The 5,674-nt window shown below is 42.4% G+C and overlaps 1 pseudogene; it reads left to right on the top strand.

Moving 5' to 3' along the window:
- LOC121749345 lies at positions 1 to 5,674 on the top strand (annotated as a pseudogene).

Below are 5,674 nucleotides of genomic sequence, written 5' to 3'. Positions count from 1 at the left end.
ATGGATCAAGGTACGCTTCCACTCTACAGTTTATGCTCCTTCTCCGTCGTTCTCGGTTAGAGCTTTATGTAATTGTTCACTCAATTATTCTAACATCAAATACTCTTTCTCTATTCAATTAATTACTCAATTATGTTCTTCTCTCCATTTAATACTTACACTCACATTTTTCTCCAATTAAACACATTTACCAACTCCTAAAATTTTGTGTTGACTAAGAAACGTGTCATCTTAAATGCGATTGAAGGAGTGTATAAACTTAAACACGTAAAATAATGAATTACTGTTGTTAAATAATATAACCATTACTTATCTTTTCCATTAAAATAAAAAAACATAGATATAATATGATAATAACGTTTATCCTGATCATCTTAAGATTTATTCTACATTTATGATAAGTACAAATTAAATTATGGATTTTACAATATATTTGATTCAATGGTGATTTGGGAATGATTAAGGCTATCTTGGAGGTTTTGTATGTGCAGTGGAAGGTGTTGTTCAAATGGGAAAACTTGTGATTCATATTGCTGAGAATGGCCACTCTTATGAGCTTGACTGTGAGGAACATGCGCTCGTGGAGACTCTGCAGAAGTTCCTCGAGCCGGTTTGTGGAATACCCTTCAATGATCAGCTCCTGCTGTGCCTAGACACGAAACTGGACTCGCTACGCCCCCTCTCAGCTTACGAACTCCCATCTCGTGAATGTGAAGTGTTGCTCTTCAACAAAGCACGCATGCGGAGGAACTCACCTTCTCCCCAGTTGGAGCAGTACGATACTATCGATATACCTTTTACCCCAGCGCCATCCTCTTTTCACAATGCTCATCCTCTCTATGACGCTTCAGACCCTGCCTTCGTACGAGAGGCAATTTAGGTATCATTTTCATTGTGGAGACGCTATTTATAGACGTACATCGGTTAAATTGAAACATGTCGGAGGCTTTTGCAAGAGCAGAAGATGCAAGAGAGGTCTTTGGAGATTGCAAGGGGTCATTTGGATCATTTCTACAGAGTTATGGTTCAAAACTACACAGATTTTATGAAGCGTTACTCGCAGCAGCACCAGCAGCATAACAGCCTTTTAGTGAACTTTGTGAGAGATGTGGAGAAACTGAGGGCTATCAAAGTTCATCCGTCGTTGCAAACTACTACTAACCGGAAATGCCTGTTAGATTTTGTGAAAGAAGATAACTTGCGGAAGACGGTAGAGGACTGCTGTAGCTCCCACACACAGTTTGAGAAAGTTTCGAAATTTGAACAGGAGGTTGGAGATTTAAAGCGCAATGCAGAAGATTTATTTTCTGGAAAGGCTTCATTTCTGGTCAGGGATTTGGACTTAACAGTTAAAGATCACCAGCATGTTATTAATGAGCAAAAGAGTATCAAGCAAACTCTGTAATGTTAGAATTTTCTTTGAAAGAGATCATTAACTAAATTACAATATCTGTGGTGCAGCAAAGATGTGAATACTGTAAAGAAGCTTGTGAATGACTGTATTTCGAGAAAGTGGTCGTCTTCATTGCGCTCTCATGATGCTGTTTCTGCGTTGGGGCTTATGTACGATAGCCATGAAAAGAACTGCTTTCCGAGGATGCAGGAATGTGGCCTGTGATTTCGAATTTGCTTGATTTCTGCACAGATAAAAAGAATGGGATGAATAGTTTTGTTCACAATTACATGCAAAAGATTGCGTACATGCAGTTTAGCATCAAAGATGTGCGCTACAAGTTCTCTGTGTTCGAGAGGAATTTCTGAAAGTCCATAGTATTTTTATTCCGCGAGACATTTTAGCATCCATGGGGTTGTATGACATCCCTAACCCGTGCAATGTCAATATTTCCCCTTTATGACATCCATGTTACGCTCCTGAATCATTGGTAGGACTGTCTTCTAGGAGTCAGAAACGTGCGTCTCTGTCAACGTGTAATGAGAGCTTGCTGTCATCTGAAGTTGAAGGACGTGGTGTAGACCTCTTAGAGAAGTATGATTTCGAGGAATTGGATGAGGGGCCAGAAATGGAGATTGCGGGGTCTAGCAGGATGGAAGTTGAGAATGCGAAGCTGAAAGCGGAACTGGCTTCCATAATTGCCATATTATGTTCAATGAGCAGTGCTCTTGATTATGAATCTTTTGGTGAAGACAACATAGAGAATAGGTTGAGAAATGCTGCAGAGAAGACATCTTTGCATCTGAAAGATGAGTATGTGAAACACCTTCACTCAATGCTAACGATGAAGCAAATACAGTGAAAAACGTATTAGGGAATTATGAAGCAAATTGTAGTGTGTTTGGTTCATGAGATTTAATACAACAATTGGTTCATGAGATTCAATTCCTAGTGATATACTAAACACCTTTCATTGACGAACTCACTTTTCATGGCGAATCGTGTGGCAAACCGTACGGAACCGATGGTGGTAACTTCCGCCGGTGTCATCGTCGGAGGAGAGTCGCAATCGTCGTCGACTCTTGCATTGGATACACCGGCGCTGGCGTTCGAGCATGTGCTAGCGTCGTTGGCCAGGTTGGAAGCAAGGCTCGATGCCTCGGAGCGGCGCGCGGCAGTCGCACAACCACCGCCGCGACTGGACCCAGATCCACCATATGTGGATTGGCAGCAGGGGAGAGAGAATTCTGGGCGGCGCACGGTAATCGTTCAACCACCGCCGCAGCCGGAACCAGATCCACCATATGCGGATTGGCATCGGGGGAGAGAGATTTCTGGGCGGCAGAGCGCGATCGTGACGTCGGGGACCGCTGTTTCGTCCATGCTGCAATTAGGTTTTGGCAGCGGTCCCTCATCGCATGGACCGCAGCACACTGCCCTACCTGGAGCGTCGCCGTGAGACCGCTACGGGGTCAACACCGGGCAGAGTCGCAGCAGGCAGGCGATGGCGTGGGACAATCCCACGCATAGACTCGATATTCGTCCTGGGAGACACGCGACGGAGTGGGATCGGTACGGCGTCGATAACGACGGATTTCGGGGGCGACGAACGACTGCATTTGATAACCCCGCGCATAGGTTCGACGATCAGCCTTACACAGCCCCGGTCTACATAACTCCACCGAACTCTCATCAATTCAGCCACCAAAACTGACAACAAATGGCGCAGCCCTCCTATCCACTGGCAAATTCGACACGACAAGTTCGAACACAGCCTCCTCCCCAGCATCCACGCCCAAATTCCTGGTACCCACCGCCACCACAACCCTATTCAGGGTATTCCGTTGAGATGAATGGAAAATCGGTGATTTCCAATATTGAGTTATTTGTAAAATTTGTGAAGATCGGGAGGTGGATCAATCGGGAATTACTGGTGATGATGTAGCTAAAAATATGGAAGAGGTATTGTACAACGTGGAAGAGGAGCATTGTTATAAGCAAAGTCGTGTGCTTTCAATGGACTCTAAACTGAAGATAGAAGCAGAGGAAGTCATAGATTGTGATGCAACGAATTCGTATACAGAAAATGTATCAAGTCTAGTCAATAGCTTGCCTAATGATAATCACGCAACTGAGGAAAATAGAGACGACAACCCCGAAGACCAACGACTTTCATTTCCTAATGAAATCTCTCCGCCGAGCAGCCTCGATAGGATTGATACCCAATTAACAATGCTGCTGCCTGTTGCTACTCTCATGCCGGTTATGAAAGGGGATTTCAGGGTTGTGCTCCATTTTGTGCTCCAAAAAAATGTGCGGGATGTGTTGGAAATTTGCTTGGAATGTTGTGATCCTTCCATGACACAATTTGTGGAGATGCATTTGATGTATATGATAGTACTGGCTAAAGTGTCACTTGGCGCTGTATTTATTCCAATGAAGGTTGTCAAAATTTTCATTTCGAATGGACAAGTGAAACACTTCGGTTATGGGCCTAAGAGGGCTGGACACGTTGGCACGTTGGGAGCTTATTCTTCCCTTAGGCTTCAAAGGATCACAAGAAGGAGAAGAGTGAAGGAGCTGGAGTTTGATCACGAGGAAAGTTTGGGACTCCTCCATCTCGTTCTACACATTTCGGTGCCAGTAGTGTGCGAATGGAGATATTCAACTATTCGGCATATGTTTGATCCAGGAGGGGATACCTCGCTGAAGCGTTCACTTCCAACTCTCTTCGTTGCTTCGTAATTCCCACCTTGAGGATAAGGTGGATTTCAACCGTGGGAGAGTTGATACGTGCAGATATATGAGAATATCCCTCATATCATTATTTGGTTAATTAATGATTTACCGTATGTTTTCGTATATGATTAGGATTATTTTCTTAATCCTTAAGTTAGGGTATCCACTATTATAAATAGTGGACATTGTTATTCATTTGGATCAATCAAGAAATAAGATAATTTACGCAATTTACTTTCCTCTTCTAAAAAACCCTAATTCTTATCGTTGTTGATCGCTGGGCAAAGATTCCCGCGACTTCACGGAGGAATTGAATCGAGTTAAGGAGTTTATCCTTAACAACAACTCAATCTTAGATAGGTAATCATGGGATAATTAGTCATTGCTAATCTCCTATGACTAAAATAATCTCCCGACTCAATCCTAAATTATATCTTAGTACTATTTTATCTAAGAAACTGAACACCACCTAAATGTAAAATTTTAATCCCTCAGTTCCCTTGAGGAAGGGTGCTCTGTTGTCAGTTTTCTTGAATATCAAGTATGACTCTATCTATCTCGGCGTTTATCTCTGTTCTTATAGCTACTACATATCACCTATTGTTTTGACAGACTGAAAACCTGTGTTTTGTCATCTGGGGTGGCAACTTTCTCTGATGCTTTATGTAGTTTATCTCATTCTCTAAACGGATATGCACTTCTTCTCATTCCTAACATTGGCATTATTAGATGAATGGCATAATTAGCTTATCATTAACATTATTCATTCTCTTTAACAGAAGATGATGTTTGATTGATTTTGACTAAAATCTCCGTTGTTTGCAGTGTTGCCAATGAAAATGATGATGATGAATGCATAAGGGTGCTAGCAGATAAATAGGCGTTTTGTCTAGACAGCGTGCTGAATTGTTCGACAGGCACTCCAAAGTTGAAGCTGAAAGTGAGAAACTTACTAATGAACTAGAAGAGAAGAAAGAGTTGGTGAATACTCTATACATGAAGCACCATCTCGAAAAAACTGGTAACATGTGGTGGAGTATTTGAAGGGTTATATGATAAACAAGCTCAAAAGTTTCCAATCTATTAGTCTATATTATGTTTATGTTTATCTATCCAAATTATAGGCTAACACTTCCTTAGTAGCCGCGACTGAGAGGAAATGATTTCGTTGCAGGCGAACGATATCCTTAGGGTGGTTAGAAGTGCATGAGATAGCTGCATTCGTCCTCAAATCTCCTGGTTTCTATGAGGCTATCAACCGAAATTGCCCTTACTACTATCTATCTTCCGAGTTTGTAGCCTTGTTCACAGACTATCTCCCGAGCCGTCCAAGCTATATTGTAGGGCAGGTTGTTGACATCGAAAGGAGAACAGCATGGGAGAGACCAAGAGGATGTGCTGATGCAGGATATTGGTAGCAACCGGTTGGGCTTGACTTTGGTGTAGGCGTCGAAACCTTATGGTCTCCCTGTTGACCCTGAATACTTCATAGTGACTGTAGCCATGTTACCTGATGCCACAGTTCATTTATCTACTTCCTGA

This window comes from Salvia splendens, chromosome 9 (assembly GCF_004379255.2).
Source record: "Salvia splendens isolate huo1 chromosome 9, SspV2, whole genome shotgun sequence".
NCBI lineage: Eukaryota > Viridiplantae > Streptophyta > Magnoliopsida > Lamiales > Lamiaceae > Salvia > Salvia splendens.
Note: the sequence above shows the minus strand (reverse complement) of the source record. Positions and strands in the feature narration are given on the sequence as shown.